Source organism: Pongo pygmaeus, chromosome 1, assembly GCF_028885625.2.
Source record: "Pongo pygmaeus isolate AG05252 chromosome 1, NHGRI_mPonPyg2-v2.0_pri, whole genome shotgun sequence".
In the NCBI taxonomy this organism is placed as follows: domain Eukaryota; kingdom Metazoa; phylum Chordata; class Mammalia; order Primates; family Hominidae; genus Pongo; species Pongo pygmaeus.
The window spans coordinates 63,054,371-63,075,303 of record NC_072373.2 but is presented as its reverse complement, the minus strand read 5'-3'; positions in this window follow the sequence as shown (position 1 = coordinate 63,075,303).

Below are 20,933 nucleotides of genomic sequence, written 5' to 3'. Positions count from 1 at the left end.
GTGTTGGCCAGGCTGGTCTCGAACTCCTGACCTCGTGATCTACCTGCCTCGGCCTCCCAAAGTGCTGGGGTTACAAGTGTGAGCCACTGTCTCCAGTAGATCTTTTTCAAATAAAATAAAATAAAATAAAATAAAAATTTGACAAGTCATTCTCTGGCTTGTAATCCTTCCGCGTCTGCAGATACTCTTAGGATAAAGAAAAAAATTCTTCCTAAGTCTAGCAGGCTTTGCATCGTGTGTTCTCATCTAATTTCCACCTCAGCTTCCTCTCTCTGTTAGTCTTCTAGTTAGTACTTTAGTTCTTAGAACGGGGCATTTACACAGACTCTTCTCTTTTCCTGCATATTAGTCCTAACTAACTAATAACTCTTTACCTAATGAAGTTTATTCATTGTTCAGAACTGATAGTGCACTTTATCAGAAAATTCTTCCAATTATGACTTTTTATGTCACTCTATGTGTTTTCTTAATGGTTCCTAAGATGGTTGCATTTTTACACTTACTTATGGGATTACTTGAGTAAGATCAATCTCTCTAACTAGAATGAAAGCTTCGTAAGGAGGACCCTGATGATATTATTTACCGTTTTATTCTTAACACAGTGTGTATACTGCATATAATGATTGAATGAATAATTGAATGAGTGAAAATGACTATGAGTTCTATTCATGTAGATATTAGACTATCATACTGAAGCTTAATATCACAAATATGTCATCATAACAGTTAAACTTTCTACAAAATAATGGATATTCTGAAAACATGAATTATATGTAAATTTACAACTACATATTTTTAGTTATTGTGTGGATGAGCTTTTTTTGCATATAAAATATGATTTCATTGAAAGGGAGTTAAATTATAGAATCTCCTACTTGAAGATTACATCCATAGTAAGCACTATTAGGAGAGATGATTCATTGTAGTCAAATGATCTATATTCAGAAGTCCAGTCTTGAGAAATAAGTAAACAACCATGGTCTTTGAAAAGAAAATCTAACTATTTACACAATGCTGTGTATTTCCATTCTGTTCATCTCATGTGGCATTAATCAGAATCAACAATTTTATGGTTCAGAAGTACGTCATTGCCATAATCACATTAACTTTGAAGCTAGCTTCAATGACAACATATGTCATAGTTGCAGCAAACATGAATATGCAGAAACATAAAGTGTGCAGTGAAAAGATTTAGGGAGATTTATGTTCTAATTCTGGCTCCATTATTTTTAATTTCTTCAAGTGTCAGTCTTGTTTTCTTTAACTTGGGAAAAATAATTTCTATCTTGTAGTGTCATTGTTATTAAGTTGTAAGCAAGTGCTTGGCCTGGTTTCTTTCTTATAGACCCAGTTTAGAGAAACCAGCGTTTTCAAAGCTCTACAGGTGGTTCTGCTGATTCACCAAACGTTTTCTCCTCTGCTGGGGCATTTCTCTCCTTTTATAACTCCCATTAATGAGTGTCCCTGAGGAGCCAGATATTTTACTTTTATTACTCACAATACTTCTGTAAAGTTTTTGTGGTACACAAAAGTTAAATAATTTGTCTAAGTTCCCAGAGTGAGTCAGTTCAGGAGATAGGGAAAGAATCAAGTGTTGATAGACCTCAAAGCTCATTTTCTTTACTATTCTATGTAGCAATGTCACCCCAATAATTGAAAAACCTATTTTTGGCAACTTGCTCAAGTTTTGTACCACATGTAGTTTCTAGGATAATATCTAAGAACCTGTCTGATCCTGGCAGTAGAGAACATGGGGCTTTCTTTATGGATAAGTAGCACCAGATTCTGGGTGAAAGACCAGGAATGAGCCTCACTCTTGACACTAGCTTTGCAGCTTTGGGCAAATCTATGAATTTGTCTGAGTCTTAGCTCACTCAGTTGAAAAACATAAATAACACATGATTTTACAGGAATGCTCTCATGAGGTTTATAGTGATAATGAGAGACTGTAATATGAAATGCCACATCTATATAAGTTGATATTATATGGCTCTGTAAATCATGGAAATCTATATATGGCTACCTCTCATTCATTTCATTTGGTAATTGAGGAGTAAAGAATTACCGTTAAGGTAAATTATAAATACAAAGTAATATGGCTCCTGATTTATGTTTTCATTTATTCAGGCATTATTCTAGTACAATAAGAGAAACGTGTGTGTGTGTGTGTGTGTGTGTGTGTGTGCACGCGCTTTAATTAGCTGTCAGGCAGTTTTAACATTCTCTCACCAGTAAGCATTTCCTAGGGCTTTAGAAATAGGCTGGTTAAATAAGTCTTTAAGTATACTTTTACAAATCATCATGTATCATTCTTTTCAGACAACTAAATACAAACTAAGATATTAGGATGTCCAGAGGTCTTCCTTAAACTTAAAATTTTGTACTAAAATAATGAGACATTGATGCATACTTTCTGGAAACATTAATTGCCCCTGAGATAGAGAGAAACCACATCCTTTCTAGATAATGAATGGGGAAGGAAGTGAGCTGGGGAGGAGTGGATACTAGACATTTTACATTAGCCAGTAACAAAATTTAATACTAAATTTATGAGGAATTGAGGGAGAGGAATTCTTGATTAAAGTTGCCACCTTTCTTGACTTGTTAGGTTAAAATACCAGAGTTTAGCAATCACAGATGGTTTAGATTTTTCAGAGGCTTCTTAAAGGTTTGAGGAGAGAGATCACCTGGTCATTTTAGGCTGTATTTAATATTTAAAGTGTATAGTCTTGTCTGTCTGTTAAATTAGTATTGCATTTTAAAAAATTGATGGATATAAGCAACAGAGAGAATCAAAGTTTTGAGTTCTCTATAAAAATGTTGTTTTTCCGATCAGTTGCTACCATCCCCAAGAATCCAAATGCTTTATGGGAAAATTTAGAGCTGTTGAAATTTTTTGAGAAATTTCCTTTAAGTTCTCAATCTACTTACAAAATCTAGAGGACAGAACTGATTAGAGGCAGGGAATCACTTGAACCCGGGAGGCTGAGGTTGCAGTGAGCCAAGACCATGCCATTGCACTCCAGCCTGGGTGAGAAAAGTGAAACTCCATCTCAAAAAAACAAAAAATAAAGAGAAAAAAGAAAAATATTTGAAATATGATTTTTAAGATTTATCTAACTCAGCTGATAGGCACCAAATTTCCTATGACTTAGTTTGTCCTCCCTTGAGAACTCAATGCAGTAAACCAGCTGGAATTCCCCAGCCCCCGACCACAGCTCAATGGCCTGAATCTGGTTATTTTAATAAAATTTTTATCTGAAGATAAAATTATATGTAAAAATAAAGTTTTATATCAGAAATTATGACAGAGAAGAAGAGACTGGTAAAGGAATGAAGGAAAATATCTTACATATACTGAAATGCTGATTGTTAAAGGATATAATATTGAACAGTAAAGCTGAATATAGACATTTTCCCTGTTGTGGCTTAAGTTTACATTAAAAGATTATGGGGCCAGGCATGGTGGCTCACACCTGTAATCCCAGCACTTTGGGAGGCTGAGTCAGGTGGGTCATGAGGTCAGGAGTTCAAGACCAGCCTGGCCAATGTGGTGAAACTCCATCTCTACTAAAAATATAAAAAATTAGCCAGGCATGGTGGTGCATGCCTGTAATACCAGCTACTCGGGAGGCTGAGACAGGAGAATCGCTTAAACCTGGGAGGTGGAGGTTGCAGTGAACCGAGATCACACCACTGCACTCCAGCCTGGACAACACAGCGAGACTCCATTTCAAAAAAAAAAAAAAGATTATGATTGACTATAAAACATTTAGACTCTCATTAGACTTTCATTAGCTTCACTATGCAATATTTACCAAATGCTCACCTCTCTAGATCCTAACTTCTTAGACTATTCAATGTCTAAGAAAATACATCTTCCTTGCAATTTCTTACATGATATTAATAAAATTAATTTAAACAAGCATTTCCATTGTGTCTGAGGATTAGCATGAGTTTTATTGTGGTATGTGTCAATTATGGGGTAGGGAGACACTGTGCTTCTCCTAGAAGCACTGATATAAAATTCAATTTTTAGACAAGGTATGGTGTCCAAAGTGTAATGCATCAAAACACAGCTTTTTCAGGAAAACAGCAACACATTTTCGAAACACTCTAGCCCAGGTTTTTATGGATGGGGAGTGGATAGTAAGGGAGAACTCAAAGGAATGCTATGTTTGAAAACCCTGGCTGCCTAGTGATTTATTGGAAAATCAGAAAGCAAAAAATAAGGCTTTAATTCAACAAGTGGGCAATATCTCAGCATCCAAATACTCTGAGGAGGGAAGTGATATAGTGATATAGTTCAATGATATAGTTTTAATATATGTCTCCACCAAATTTCATGTTGAATTTTAATCCCCAATGTTGGGGGTGAGGCATAGTGGGAAGTGTTTGGGTCATGGGGCCGGATCCTTCGTGTCATGGAGCTGTCCTCTTGATAGTGAGTTTTCGCAAGATCTCACGGTTTATATGTGTGTGGCACCTCCCCGTCTCTCTTGCTCTCTCTCTTGCCTCAGAAGACACTGGCTCCCACTTTGCCTTCTGCTGTGAGTAAAAGCTCCCTGAGGTCTCCCAGAAGCCAAGCAGTTGCTGGCACCATGCATGTACAGCCTACAGTACCATGAGCCAATTATACATCTCTTCTTTATAAATTACCCAGTCTCAGGTATTTATCTATGTTTAGTTAAAAAAAACTTGGGGGACAAGGTTAGGAATAGATTACATTTAGAATGGATTAGTGCCAAATACAACCATATGTTATAATTGTTTAACATTTTCCTGGCTTTAAATCTTGGCTCCACCAGGTCACGAGTTGGTCACTTTGGACAAGTAGCTTTTCCTTTTTTAGCCTTACTTTACTCATTTAAATTCTTCACCATAATTTTATGAAATAATTAACTGTCAATTTATAATTCCTTTTTATTTTTGTTTTTGCAAAATGAGCCTTCTTATAAGGTAATGTTTTTAGTATTAAATGTGGTGATGCATGAAAAATACCTGATGCATAATAGGAAGTCAAAGGATGGAAATACATGTTCTTTTTTCTCAAATACTATTTGACCTAGTCAGTTTGGTACTGAGGAGTAAAGAATGGGAGGAAGTAGCACGTTCCATATTCTGAAGCCAGAATCTTTAAGACCAGTGTAGGTAAATGTGTGAAATAGAAACTTCAAGAGATACTCTGAAGCAAAAAGGTTCTGCTCTGGTGAAATGTTATAGTAATTTGTATATCATCTCTTTAAGCTCAAATTTCCATACAACCCTGATTCTTGCCTTCATTTGTACTCATGTTTGTTTTATTTTCCCATAGCTATGGTCTAAATGTTTATGTTCCCCTGCTCCAAATTCATACGTTGAAATCAGATCTCCAATGTGATAGTATTTGGAGTTGGAGTCTTTGGCAGGTGATTAGGTCATGAGGCACAGCCCTCGTGATTGGGATTAATGCCCTTATTAAAGAAGCTCAAGAGATCCCCTTGACCTTCCACCATGTGAAGGAATAGCAAGAAGTTGTCATCTAAACCATTACAAAACCACAGTGTGTCAGAGACTCTTCTAAGTGTTGGGGCTATATAAATGTAATGGTGGATTTGAAGTAGTTTCAGAACTTCTGGAACAGGATGAATGACCCTTAGTGAAAAGTTGCAAATTCAGGGCAGGAGTTTTGGGTGGGGTAGGGATTGGAGTTGCAGGAAACAGATTTGAGCATACAAAAGTGAGAGCAGCTTTGGCTAACATATATGTGAGAGCAGATTCACTAAGGGACACAGGCAAAATCAAGCCTCCGAGCCATTTGTGTCTTACTCAAAATTCAAATGATAGCAAAAGATTAATATCCACAATATATAATAATTCCTAAATATAACCAAGATCGATAACTCAATAAACATCCAGGCCAAATAAATAGACATTTCACAAAAGAAATACAAATGCCCATATATATGTGAAAGAAAATGCTCTAACTCTTTAGTTATCAGATATATGCAAATTACAACCCCAATGCCATATCATTTTATAGTCAACAGATGGTCAAAAATTAAAAAGTCAATCCCTTGAGAGCAAAAATGTAGAACTAATCTGTTTGGAATTATAGAATCTGAGTCTGTAATTTGATTTCAATAAAAGCCACTAAAATATCGAAATAAATAATTTTGAAAACATACTGCTTGAAATAAACAGTTTTGAAAACATGCTGTTCTTACATGCTATTCACTACACTTTTTGCCACTAGAGCAAGATCTATTTCTGTTTTGTTTTGTTTTATGTTTGTTTTTGCTGTTTTATCCTTAGCCTTTGGTACAATCCGTACACATAGTGAGTGCTCAATAAATCTTCATTGAATGTGTAATTCACAAATATTAGCTTCAAATGAAAGAAGCCCAACTTTACACATTTTGAATGGTAATGTGGTACCTCTGCGAAGAGGTTTTTCAACTAATCTGTGTTTTTCCTTTCTTATTTGAACATAGGGAGATCATGGAAAGTGGAAAATTCCAAATCTTAGGAAATGGATTTTTTAAAAAATCATTTGATTAATAAAATTGCATGCTTTTAATAATCTCAGTCAAAAATTTATTGTTATACTGACATGTTCTAGAAGTTCTTAATAACACTTTATGGATTAAGACAAACTTTAATAACAGATTGTGGAAAGCAAATGGTTTTAATGTAGCTCTGTGTAATTGCCCACATATGATGTTTTGATTTTTTCATTCAGGTATAGTACATGCAGCACTGAATTATATCTCACTTACATGCCCCTGCCACAAATTTCTGTGTAACTTTGTTTACTTAACTTCTCTGGATCTTTGTTTTCTCAAACACAAGATGATATTGGGCTGGTGGAAAAAAACTTGTCTATTGTATACTTATTGTATAAAATGAATTTAGTTGAGTTTTTTTTTTGAGGCCCTTAAGACAGTATTGCAATAATTAAAGGTGTTTCTAATAATAATTTAGATAGAATTCTATCATTAAAGCACCCCATCCCTTCTAAGCATCCATCCTCTGAGTTTCTATTCCATTTTAAATCATCTTTTTGGGCCCCTGAGGAAAATTTGGGCCATTTAGGCCTCCAGGCATTTGTAAGTGTTGTCTCTCCTCTTACGTTAAAAAATTCTGCAGTAAAAGTTTTATTGAAGTCAAAATGTAAATTTCCAGTTTATTCATTGGTCTATGATACATCTCTGATAGTTTCATTTGACATTATCCAACGTTCTTTGCTGCTGCCCCCACCTAACCCAAATTTATGTGTCCTTTAAAATTCGACTCATATGTCACATTCTGCTAGAATACTTATCCCATTTTGCTTTCTGCTCTTATTTCTCCACTGACATTCTTTCATGTGACTTTCTTTTTGTGACCTGACCTGTCAGCAATCATTGAATTGAAAACTTCATAAGGGCAGATGTCATACCTTGTTCACTGTTCAATTCCCATATCAAATGCATTCTGACACATAATGAGCACTCAACAATGTTGAACGGTTAAATTAATGAATGAAACAGGCAAACTGAGTCTTTGTTGTTTAAAGAGACTTTTCTTTGGTACTCTTCTCTTTCCAAATACTGACCTAGTGTGCCCTTTATTTCTTCTAGGCCCTATAATTTGTACCTATTGGAAAGACAACTATGCTAAAATTAAAAGGTAAAATTTATATTCCAGCCCAAGGTATTTATGGAATGAATGAATGAATGAAACAACCAGTCAAACCTTTCTCTAAATGCTATGACACTTTTTAATTTCTTATGTCATCTGTTTGTGTTTTATTACTGAATTACAAGCAAATGATGTTGGGATGAACGTGGTCTATTCTGAATACAGTGAGGATTGTGAATTTATTTTGGTAGCTAACTAGTGTTAATGAGCACTCCAACCTCTAGGGGGAGCTCATGGAAACATAACCCTCTTCTAGGTCTGGGGCTTTTTTTTTTTTTTTTTTTTCTGAGAAAAAAAATGTTTAATTGATAGCATAGAAGTAAAACATTGTGTGATTAAACTGGCAACAACAACAAAGGTGAAGTACAAAATGAAGTCAATTGTAAGTGTAAGAAGTGTAGCAAGGGTACAAAATTAGACATTTGGGAAAGGGAAATATCATATTCCCAAATTTTTCCATTTAATTTAGCATCTGGTCGAAATCGTTGTAGCTAAATGTTTAAATATGGTTAGCACATTTCAAGACAGGAAAAGGAACAGCTTAATTGGAATAGGACATATCCCAAAGGCTGAAAATCATCTAGTAACAGGCTGGAGTTTGAGTTATAGCTTTATTACTAACCAAAATATTAATTCTAGTTGGAAGTTTAAACTCCAATAAGATACAAGCCTGAATCTACTATGGTTGCTTCTGGCCCTAAATTCTTGTTCTAGTCATCATTTTTGGTTTAAGAGAGTGACTCTCATTGTCATGCTAAGGTGAAAAAGAACATTTGAGTATATTGTGGTGTAGCAAGAAGAGCATATAAAACCACTATTCTAACATCATTTTAACTACTACCTTGCCAGATGACCTTTGGGAAGTCTACCTGATCTTTCTGAGCTCCTCGTATTTTTTTTTTTTTAAATAAAGTGAAAGTAATGTTCCCGCTTTCCTGCTTCATTCAAAAAATCATTATGGTATGAAATGAGCTAATGGAAGGTGAACACCCCAACTCTAAGCTGTTCAATAAATGAAAGGTATTAATCTATTCCAGGCCAACCACACTTTTAACAAAACATGGAGAGACGTCCCTGATGGAGTGGTACAAACTGAAGATTCATTGTGTACTAATTAATGGGCTGGTTAAAACAGTGAGAGTTCCAGTTTATATGATTATTTCCTTTTCAAAATTTTTTTTATTGTACTTTAAGTTCTGGGATACATGTGCAGAACATACAGGTTTGTTACACAGGTATACACATGCCATGGTGGTTCGCTGCACCCATCAAACCGTCATCTACATTAGGTATTTCTCCTAATGCTATCCCTCCTCTATTCCCCCACCCTCCAACAGGCCCTGGTGTGTGAAGTTCCCCTCCCTGTGTCCATGTGTTCTCATTATTCAACTCCCACTCATGAGTGAGAACATGCAGTGTCTGATTTTCTGTTCCTGTGTTAGTTTGCTGAGAATAATGGTTTCCAGTTTCATCCACGTCCCTGCAAAGGACATGAACTCATCTTTTTTATGGCTGCATAGTATTCCACAGTATATATGTCCCATATTTTCTTTATCCAGTCTATCATTGATGGGCATTTGGATTGGTTCCAAGTCTTTGCTATTGTGAACAGTGCTGCAATAAACATACGTGTGCATATGTCTTTATAGTAGAATGATTTATAATCCTTTGTGTTTATTCTCAGTAATGGCATAATGTCAAATGGTATTTCTGGTTCTAGATCTTTGAGGAATTGCCACACCATCTTTCACAATGCTAGAACTAATTTACACACCAATAGTGTAAAGGCGTTCCTATTTCTCCACACCCACTCCAGCATCTCTTGTTTCCTGACTTTTTAATGATTGCCATTCTAACCGGCATGAGATGGTATCTCATTGTGGTTTTGATTTGCATTTCTCTAATGACCAGTGATGATGAGCTTTTTTTTCATGTTTGTTGACTGCATAAATGTCTTCTTTTGAGAAGTGTCTGTTCATATCCTTTGCCCGCTTTTTGATGTTTTTTTTTTGTTTTTCTCTTGTAAATTTGTTTAAGTTCCTTGTAGATTCTGGATATTACCCCTTTGTCAGATGCATAGATGGCAAAAATTTTCCCCCATTCTGTAGGTTGCCTGTTCACTCTGATGATAGTTTCTTTTGCTGTGCAGAAGTACTTTAGTTTGATTAGATCCCATTTGTCAATTTTGGCTTTTGTTGTCATTGCTCTTGGTGTTTTAGTCATGAAGTCTTTGTCCATGCCTATGTCCTGAATGGTATTGCCTAGGTTTTCTCCTAGGATTTTTATGGTTTTAAGTCTTATGTTTAAGTCTTTAATCCATCTTGAGTTAATTTTTGTACAAGGTGTAAGGAAGGGGTCCGGTTTCAGTTTTCTGCATATGGTTAGCCAGTTTTCCCAGCACCATTTATTAAATAGAGAATCCTTTCCCCATTGCTTGTTTTTGTCAGGATTGTCAAAGGTCAGATGGTTGTAGATGTGTGGTATTATTTCTGAGGCTTCTGTTCTGTTCCATTGGTCTATCTCTCTGTTTTGGTTACTGTAGCCTTGTAGTATAGTTTGAAGTCAGGTAGCATGATGCCTCCAGCTTTGTTGTTTTTGCTTAGGATTGTCTTGGCTATGCGGGTTCTTTTTTGGTTCCATATGAAATTTAAAGTAGTTTTTTTCTAATTCTGTGAAGAAAGTCAATGGTAGCTTAATGGAAAGTCAATGGATAACATTGAATCTATAAATTACTTTGGTCAATATGGCCATTTTTCACAGTATTTATTCTTCCTATCCATGAGCATGGAATGTTTTTCCATTTGTTTGTGTCCTTTCTTATTTCCTTGAGCAGTGGTTTGTAGTTCTCCTTGAAGAAGTCCTTCACATCCCCTGTAAGTTGTATTCCTAGGTATTTCATTCTCTTTGTGGCAATTGTGAATGGGAGATCACTCATGATTTGGCTCTGTGTTTGTCTATTATTGGTGTATAGGAATTCTTGTGATTTTTGCACATTGATTTTGTATCCTGAGATTTTACTGAAGTTGCTTATCAGCTTAAGGAGATTTTGGGCTGAGATGATGGGGTTTTCTAAATATACAATTATGTCATTTGCAAACAGAGACAATTTGACTTCCTCTCATCCTATTTGAATAACTTTTATTTCTTTTACTTGACTGATTGCCCTGGCCAGAACTTCCAATACTATGTTGCATAGGAGTGGTGAGAGACGGCATCCTTGTCTTGTGCTGATTTTCAAGGGGAATGCTTCCAGTTTTTGCCCATTCAGTATGATATTGGCTGTGGGTTTGTCATAAATAGCTCTTATTATTTTGAGATACATTCCATCAATACCTAGTTTATTGAGAGTTTTTAGCATGAATGGGTGTTGAATTTTGTCATAGGCCTTTTCTGCATCTATTGAGATAATCATGTGGTTTTTCTTATTGGTTCTTTTTCTGTGATGGATTACGTTTATTGATTTGCATATGTTGAACCAGTCTTGCATACCAGGGATGAAGCCGAGTTGATTGTGTTTGATAAGCTTTTTGATGTGCTGCTGGATTTGGTTTGCCAGTATTTTATTGAGGATATTTGCATTGATGTTCATCAGAGATATTCATCTGAAATTTTCTTTTTCTGTTGTGTCTCTGCCAGGTTTTGGTATCAGGATGATGCTGGCCTCATAAAATGAATTATGGAGGATTCCCTCTTTTCTATTGTTTGGAATAGTTTCAGAAGGAATGTTAACAGCTCCTCTTTGTACCTCTGGTAGAGTTCAGCTGTGAATCTGTCTGGCCCTGGCATTTTTTGGCTGGTAGGCTATTAATTACTGCCTAAATTTCAGAACTTGTTTTTGGTCTATTCAGGGATTTGACTTCTTCCTGGTTTAGACTTGGGAGGGTGTATATGTCCTGCAATTTAATGATTTCTTCTAGATTTTATAGTTTATTTGCATAGAGGTGTTTATAGTATTCTCTGATGGTAGCTTGCATTTCTGTGGGATCAGTGGTGATAACCCCTTTATCATTTTTTATTGTGTCTATTTGATTCTTCTCTCTTTTCTTCTTTATTATTCTGACTAGCTGTCTATCTATTTTGTTGATCTTTTCAAGAAAAAAAACAGCTCCTGGATTCACTGATTTTTTTTCAAGGGTTTTTCGTGTCTCTATCTCCTTCAGTTCTGCTCTGATCTTAGTTATTTCTTGTCTTCTGCTAGCTTTTGAATTTGTTTGCAGTTGCTTCTCTAGTTCTTTTAATTGTGATGTTAGGGTATTGATTTTAGATCTTCCCCGCTTTCTCTCGTGGGCATTTAGTGCTATAAATTTCCCTCTAAACACTGCTTTAGCTGTGTCCCAGAGATTCTGGTATGTTGTATCTTTGTTCTCATTGTTTCAAAGAACTTGTTTATTTCTGCCTTAATTTTGTTATCTACCCAGTAGTCATTCAGGAGCAGGTTGTTCAGTTTCCATATAGTTGTGTGGTTTTGAGTGAGTTTCTTATTCCTAAGTTCTAATTTGATTGCACTGTGGTCTGAGAGACTGTTTGTTATGATTTCCATTCTTTTGCATTTTCTGAGGAGTGTTTTACTTTCAATTATGTGGTAAATTTAAGAATAAGTGCAATGGGGTGCTGAGAAGAATGTATATTCTATTGATTTGGGGTGGAGAGTTCTGCAGGTGTCTATTAGTTCTGCTTGGTCCAGAGCTGAGTTCAAGTCCTGAATATCCTTGTTAATTTTCTATCTCTTTGATCTGCCTAATATTGACAGCGGGGTGTTAAAGTCTCCCACTATTATTGTGTGGGAGTCTAAGTCTCTTTGTAGGTCTCTAAGAACTTGCTGTATGAATCTGAGTGCTCGTGTATTGGGTACATGTATATTTCAAAGAGTTAGCTCTTGTTGCATTTATCCTTTTACTATTATGTAATCCCCTTCTTTGTCTCTTTTGATCTTTGTTGGTTTAAAGTCTGCTTTATCAGAGACTAGGATTGCAACCCCTACTTTTTTTTTGCTTTCCATCTGCTTACTAAATATTCCTCCATCCCTTTATTTTGAGCCTATGTGTGTCTTTGCACATGAGATGGGTCTCCTGAATACAGCACACAGATGGGTCTTGACTCTTCATCCAATTTGCCAGTCTGTGTCTTTTTTTTTTTTTTTACCTTTTTCCAGCTTTATTGAGATAAAATTGACAAATAAAAATTAAATATATTTAAGGTATACAACATGATGTCTCAACATATGTGTACATTGTGAAATAATTACCACAATCAAGCTGATTAACATATCCATCACCTCACATAGTTATCTTTGTATGTCTGTGTGTGTATATGTGGTCAGAAAATGTAAAATCTCCTCTTAGCATATTTCAAGTATATGATACATTATTACGAAATATAGTTGTCATCCATTGCATTAGTTCCCTAGAACCTATTCATCTTATAACTGAAAGTTTGTACCATCTGACCAACATCTTCCCATTTCCCCCTCCCCTTTGACCCCTGCTAACCACCTTTCTGTTCTTTGTTTCTATAAGTGGGATTATTTTAGATTTCACATAGAAGTGAGAAAGAGATCAGTCTGTGTCTTTTAATTGGGGCATTTAGCCCATTTACATTTAAGGTTAATAATTTTAAGTGTGGACTCTATCCTGTCATTATGATGCTAGCTGGTTATTTTGGCTGTTATTTGATGCAGTTTCTTCATAGCATCAATGGTCTTTACAACTTGGTATGTTTTTGCAGCTGCTGGTACCAGTTGTTCCTTTCTCTGTTTAGTGCTTCCTTCAGGAGCTCTTGTAAGGCAGGCCTGGTGGTGACAAAAATCTCTCAGCATTTGCTTGTCTGTAAAGGACTTTTTTTCTCCTTTGTTTATAAAACTTAGTTTGGCTGGATATGAGATTCTGGGTTGAAAATTATTTTCTTTAACAATGTTAGGCCAGGGGTGATGGCTCACGCCTGTAATCCCAGCACTTTGGGAGGCTGAGGCAGGCGGATCCTGAGGTCAGGAGTTTGAGACCAGCCTGGCTAACATGGTGAAACCCTGTCTCTACTAAAAATACAAAAAATTAGCTGGGCATGGTGGTGGGCACCTGTAGTCCCAGCTACTCAGGAGGCTGAGGCAGGAGAATGGTGTGAGCCTGGGAGGCAGAGCTTGCAGTGAGCTGAGATCGGGCCACTGCACTCCAGGCTGAGTGACAGAGTGAGACTCTGCCTCAAAAAAAAAAAAAAAAAAAAAAGAAGAATGTTGAATATTGGCCCCCACTCTCTTCTGGCTTATAGGGTTTCTGTAGAGAGATCCGCTGTTAGTCTGATGGGCTTCCCTTTGTGGGTAACCCAACTTTCTCTCTGGCTTCCCTTAACATTTTTTCCTTCACTTCAACCTTAGTGAATCTATTACGAGTCTTGGGGTTGCGCTTCTCTAAGGGTATCTTTATAGTGTTCTCTATATTTTCTGAACTTGAATGTTGGCCTGTCTTGCTAGTTTGGAGAAGTTCTCCTTGATAATATCCTGAAGAGCATTTTCCAACTTGGTTCCACTCTCCCCATCACTTTCAAGTACACCAATCAAACGTAGGTTTGGTCTTTTCACATAGTCCCATATTTCTTGGAGACTTTGTGTGTTCCTTTTCATTCTTTTTTCCCTAATGTTGTCTTCATGCTTTATTTCATTAAGTTCATCTTCAATCTCTGATATCCTTTCTTCTGCTTGATCGATTTGGCTATTGATACTTGTGTATGCTTCATTAAGTTCTTGTGCTGTGTTTTTCATCTCCATCAGGTCATTTATGTTCTTCTTTAAACTGGTTATTGTAGTTAGCAATTCCTCTAACTTTTTTCAAGGCTCTTAGCTTCCTTGCACTAGCTTAGAACATGCTCCTTTAGCTCGGAGGAGTTTGTTATTACCCACCTTCTGAAGCCTACTTCTGTCAGTTCATCAAACTCATTCTCTGTCCAGTTTTGTTCCTTGCTGGTGAGGAGTTGTGATCCTTTGGAGGAGAAGAGGCATTCTGGTTTTTGCAATTTTTAGCCTTTTTGCGCTTGTTTCTCCCCATCTTCGTGGATTTATCTACCTTTGATCTTTGATGTTGGTGACCTTTGGATGGGGTTTTGGTGTGGACGTCCTTTTTATTGATGTTGATGATCTTCCTTTCTGTTTGTTAGTTTTCAGGTCCCTCTGCTGTAGGTCTACTGGAGTTTGTTGGAGGTTCACTCCAGACCCTGTTTGCCTGGGTATCACCAGCGGAGGCTGCAGAACAGCAAAGATTGCTGCCTGTTCCTTTCTCTGGAAGGTTTGTTCCTGAGGGGCCCCTGCCGGATGCCAGCCAGAGCTCTCCTGTATGAGGTGTCTGTCGACCCTGCTGGGAGTTGTCCCCCAGTCAGGAGGCACGGGGATCAGGGGCTCACTTGAGGAGGCAGTCTGTCCCTTAGCAGAGCTTGAATGCTGTGCTGGGAGATCCATTGCTCTCTTCAGAGCTGGCAGCCAGGAACAGTTAAGTCTGCTGAAGCTGCACCCACAGCCGTCCCTTCCCCCAGGTGCTCTGTCCCAAGGGGATGGGAGTGTTATCTATAAGCTCCTGACTGGGGCTGCTGCCTTTCTTTCAGAGATGCGCTGCCCAGAGATGAGGAATCTAGAGAAGCAGTCTGGCTACAGCAGCTTTGCCAAGGTGCGGTGGGCTCCGCCCAGTTTGAACTTCCTGGCTGCTTTGTTTATGCTGTGAGGGGAAAACTGCCTAATCAAGCCTCAGTAATGGTGGATGCCCCTTTCCCCCACCAAGCTGGAGTGTCCCAGGTTGACTTCAGACTGCTGTGCTGGCAGCGAGAATTTCAAACCAGGGGATCTTAGCTTGCTGAGCTCCGTGTGGCTGGGATCCACTGAGCTAGACCACTTGGCTCCCTGGCTTCAGCCCCGTTTCCAGGGGAGTGAACAGTTCTGCCTTCTGGCATTCCAGGTGCCAATGGGATATGAAAAGAAACTCCTGGTCTGCAGGTTGAGAAGACCATGGGAAAATCATCGTATCTGGGTGGGAATGCACCATTCCTCATGGCACAGTCCCTCATGGCTTCCCTTAACTAGGAGAGGGAGTTCCCCCACCCCTTGTGCTTCCTGAGTGAGGTGATGCCCCACCCTGCTTCTGCTTGCCCTCTGTGGGCTGTGCCCACTGTCTAACCAGGCCCATTGAGATGAACCAGGTACTTCAGTTGGAAATGCAGCCTTCTGCATTGATCTTGCTGGGCGCTGCAGACCGGAGCTGTTCCTTTTCGACCATCTTGCCAGCAGCCCCCTGGTCTGGGGCTTTTAGTGGGGTTAGTAAAGGAATTGTATAGAAGACTGGGCTGGGATCTTTCCCCCATATATTTCTCTTGCACTTTTGTCTCTTGGAATTCATCTTTTTAAGGCAGCTATGGGTAGGTTCCTCTTCAGATTAATCATTCACTTTCATACAAAACTGGGAAGGAACTGAAGCAGAGGCTAAGAAAAATACTGTATAGACCTGAGGTAGTCTAGGCTAAACAGAAGTTCAGTAGGCAGTAGGGTAGAACTAGATTGGGGCTTGGAGCCAAGGACTTGAGCTAAAAATAAATAACAGAATGGATTTTTTTTTTTTTTTACTATATGTTTCTTGAAGATTTAGCTGTGGCATCATTCATTTTTGCAAGTCAAGGTTTAGTGGTCTTGGCCTTAACTACTTCTCCCAGGAAATATAACTACCAGTAGGATGCCTTGGTAATTTTTTTGGATTAAAGAGTGATACAATGAAAACAGTGTGCTGTGAAGATTAGTTTCCTAGCAGTGTTTATGGACAAGTAAAAGAGGATACTACTAGGGCTGGGAAATCAACCAGAGATCTGTACTGTTTATGCAGAATATGGTAATGAGGAACAAACCAGCGAATTCATGGGAGTGGAGGTTAGAAGAGAAATTAAAAGGGCACTGTGATTACATGAAACAAAGAAGAAAAACGAAGACAAATATTATTTCATGTAATTTACCCATTACGCAACAGACGAGAATGCAGACAGAAAATTTATTTCTAGTTTATGGAAAAGTTTGAAGAAGTTTGATAATATATCCTATTTCTCTAAGTCGAATACATAAAGCACATTTTCTTAACTTACTATGTTTCTTAATTTTAGAACCTTTTCTTGCTACATTAAAAAATCTTGTTTCATCCAATGTTAAGATGAAAATACAGGTTAATGTAATATGAATTTTCAATCAGTGATTACTGTAGCTTCATAAGGTTGGGAGAAGAAGATGAAAAAAATATGTACTCTAAAGTACATAGTATAGGAGATGGCATAGAGTAGGTAACCTAGAAATGTTATGTCTCCTCATGCTTGTCCCTTTTGAAGGCGCTATTACATTGGGACTCAGTATGTCTCCATTTTGTCTGAGACCTCAAGCAATAGGGGCAAACTAGCCCTGCATTCCAAAATGAGAAGTTGATTTCTTTTCTTGCCAGTTTTCAAAATAAGTGATATAAAGTAGTTTTGCTAGTCTTAGCCCCTACTCCCATTCAAATACAAAATGGTTGAAAGTGAAGAGGCTTGGAGTTGCTAGAAACTAAGGGCTTCTTCTATAAGGAAAATTGTTGCACTATGAAGCCCACCCTTGCCAAGGTGATGGTATGAAGGCTCTTTCCCTTCACCGTGAGCCTAAGGAGAGAGGATTTCTAAAGATCACTCAGAGCGCTTTGAGTGGGACCCTGGATTAAAGGGACATAGCCATGTCTGACTCATTCATGAATAAAGAAAAAGGCCAGAAGCTGGCTAAAACATTCCATGGTGGAGGAGCTGAGGAAAAGTGTTTGGAAATCATCCCTCTGAGGATGGCTCAAAGACGTACGGTGTTTTAGGAATCAGATATGGAATATAAAGTAGGAACTTTGTCCTGGAATTGTTTTGGAAAAGATTCCATTGAAGAAGGCTTCTTGTAAGAAGCCAGGCAGCCTCAGCAGAAAGATTCTAAAATGAAGCTTTGGATGCAGAGGGGGCTCACACATCGTCAGTGAAGAGTGTTGCCTAAATCCAGGGAGAGACAGTGCATGGGGCCAGGCAGGAGGCCCTAGGATAAGCCCACTAGAGTGCTCAAGAGAAAATGAGACAGTTTTAACATTGGCATCACACAGAAGAAACCAATAGCAGATAATATTGGTGTCAGTTAAGTACGACTTTTCCTACCTTTTGCCCCAGCTATCTCTCCATTCCTTCGAAAACTCTAGACAAATGAGAGGCAGCCTAGTGAATGGGTGAAGAAAAATTAAAATTCTAGACAGGACGTTCACTTCCAGTAATGGTGGACTAGGAAACAGAATCAGTCTTTTCACTGAGAATAATGAGAAAGCATGGTCAAAATGTTTTTAAATGATCGGCCTAACAACATGAGAAAAATAACAAGGCATTGGAGGTGCAGAGACCTAATATTTGGGAGAAGATGACCACTGCAATAAAGTGAATATAGCGATTAAGTCAGTCACACAATTTTAAAAAATTTCCTCAGTCCATAAAAAGATACATTTACACTATACTGTAGTCTGTTAAGTGTATAATAGCATTATGTCTAAAAATGTTCATTCTTTCATTTAAAATACAGTATTGCTAAAAAGTGTTAATGATCGTCTGAGCCTCTGATAAGTCATAACCTTTTTGCTGGTGGAGGGTCTTGCCTCAATGTTGATGGCTGCTGACTGATGAGAGTGGTGGTAGCTGAAGACTGAAGTAGCTGAGGCAATTTCTTAAAATAAGAAAATAAGAATGTTCACTGCATCGATGGACTTTTCCTTTCAGGAAAGTCTTCTCTGTAGCATGCAATACTGTTTGTTAGCATTGTACCCACAGTAAAACTTCTTTCAAAATTGGAGTCAGTCCTCTCAAACACTGGTGCTGCTTTATCAAATAAATTTATGTAATATCATAAATTCTTTGTTGTCATTTCAACAAGATTTACAGCATCTTCACCAGGAGCAGATTCCATCTCAAGAAACCATGTTCTTTTCTTATCCATAAAAAGTAACTCCTTATCCTTTCAAGTTTTATAATGAGATTGCAGTAATTCAGTCATGTCTTTAAGCTCTACATCTAATGCTAGTTCTCTTGCTAGTTCTACCACATCTGCAGTTACTCCCTCCACTGAAGTCTTGAACCCCTCAAATAAGCCACGAAGGTTGGAATCAACTTCTTCCAAACTCCTGTTAATGTCGATATTTTTATCTCCTCTCATGAATAATGGATGTTCTTAATGGCATCTAGAATGATGAGTCCTTTCTAGAAGGTTTTCAATGTACTTTGCCTAGATCCATCAGTGGAATCACTAGCTATGGCAGCTATAGCCTTACAAACTGTATTTCTTAAATAACAGGAAACGAAAAGTCAGAATTACTCCTTAATCCATGGGCTACAAAATGGATGTTGTATTAACAGGCAGGAAAAAAATTAATTTTCTTGTATATCTCCATCAGAGCTCATGAGAGATAAGATGCACTGTCAATGAGAAGAAATATTTTGAAAAGAATTTTTTTCTGGGAATTAGGTCTCTCAAGCAGATGTAAAATATTCAGTAAAACATGATGTAAACAGATGTGCTATCATCCAGGCTTTGTTGTTCCATTGATAGAGCACAGGTAGAGTAGATTTAGCATAATTCTTAAGGGCCCTAAGATTTTTGGAATGGTAAAAGGAGCATTGGCTTCATATTGTAGTCATTAGCTGCATTATCCCCTGGCAAGAAAGTCAACCTGTCCTTAGAAGCTTTGAAGCCAGGTGCTGACTTCTCCTTTATAGCCATGAAAGTCCTAGATGACATCTTTTTCCAATGTAAGACTGTTTTACCTACATTGAAAATGTGTTGTTAATGTGGCCACCTTCATCAATTATCTTAGCTAGATCTTCTAGATAACTTACTGCAGCTTCTACATCAGCACTTGCTGCAGCTTCCAAATCGGCACTTGTTGCTTTACTTTCGTCTTTATGTTATGCAGACAGCTTCTTTCCTTAAACCTCATCAGCCAACTTTTCTTCTGCAGCTTCCTCACCTCTCTCAGCCTTCATAGGATTGAAGACAGCCAGAGCCTTACTTAGGATTAGGCTTTGGTTTAAGGGAATGTTGTGGCTGGTTTGATCTTCTATCCAGACCACTCAAACTTTCTCCATATAAACAATAATGTTTCACTTTCATATCATTCACGTATTCACTGGAGTAGCACTTTTAATTTCCTTCAAGAACTTTTCCTTTTGATTCATGAGTTGACTACTTGGTACAAGAGGCCTAGCTTTGAGCCTACCTCAGCTTTCAACATGCCTTCCTCACTAAGCTTAATTTTTAGCTTTTGATCTACAGTGAGAGACATGTGATTCTTTCTCTCATTTGAACACTTACAGATAATTGTAGGGTTGTTAATTGCCCTGACTTCAATATTGTTGTGTCTCTGGGAAAGGGAGGCCCAAGGAGAGGGAGAGAGATTGGGGAATGACTGGTTGGTGAAGTAGTCAGGACACATATAACGCTTATTGATTAAGTTTGCCATCTTATATGGGAGTGGCTCATGATGCCCCCAAACAATTACAATAGTACCATCAAAGATCATTGGTCACAGATTACCAGAACAGATAATGAAAATAATGAATGATAATAATGGAATAATAATTATAATATCTTAATAATAATAATGAAAATAATGAATAATAATGAAAAATTGTGAAATATTGCAAGAATTTCCAAACTGTGAATCAGAGACACAAAGTGAGCATGTGCTTTTGGAAAAAATGGTGCCGATAGACTTGCTTGCTATAGGATTGCAGCCACCTTTAATTTGCAAAAAATGCAGTATCTGTGAAGCAAAATAAAGTGAAGTATGCCTGTACCATTCTGTGGGATATCCTGTATTGATGGAAATATTAGATTATTTGCAATGAAAAACACTGATCATGAGTTGCCACGACTCATATGCTGAATCATTGAGATGAGTCCTGTCATGTAGACTTTGCAATGATTTAGAATAATTTTAGTATGAATGTATTTCTGGTAAGAAAAAGAGGAGACTTCTGATAGCCCCTCCCAACCACACCTTAAGGAGCATCTCTTGGGTGATTAGTGAGTGTCTCTGCAGTCTTCCGCTTTATAGGATGAAAAGCCAAGGGGAGGGGTGTTTTGATATTAGCCAATTAGAGATGCTGTGTTTCTTTAATTCCTAGATACCTATTGTTTTTCTTGATTAAATTTGGGAGGATTTTGTCTCAATTATTATTCCTTTTGTATTACCTCCACTCAAAATTCTATTACTTAGTAATCA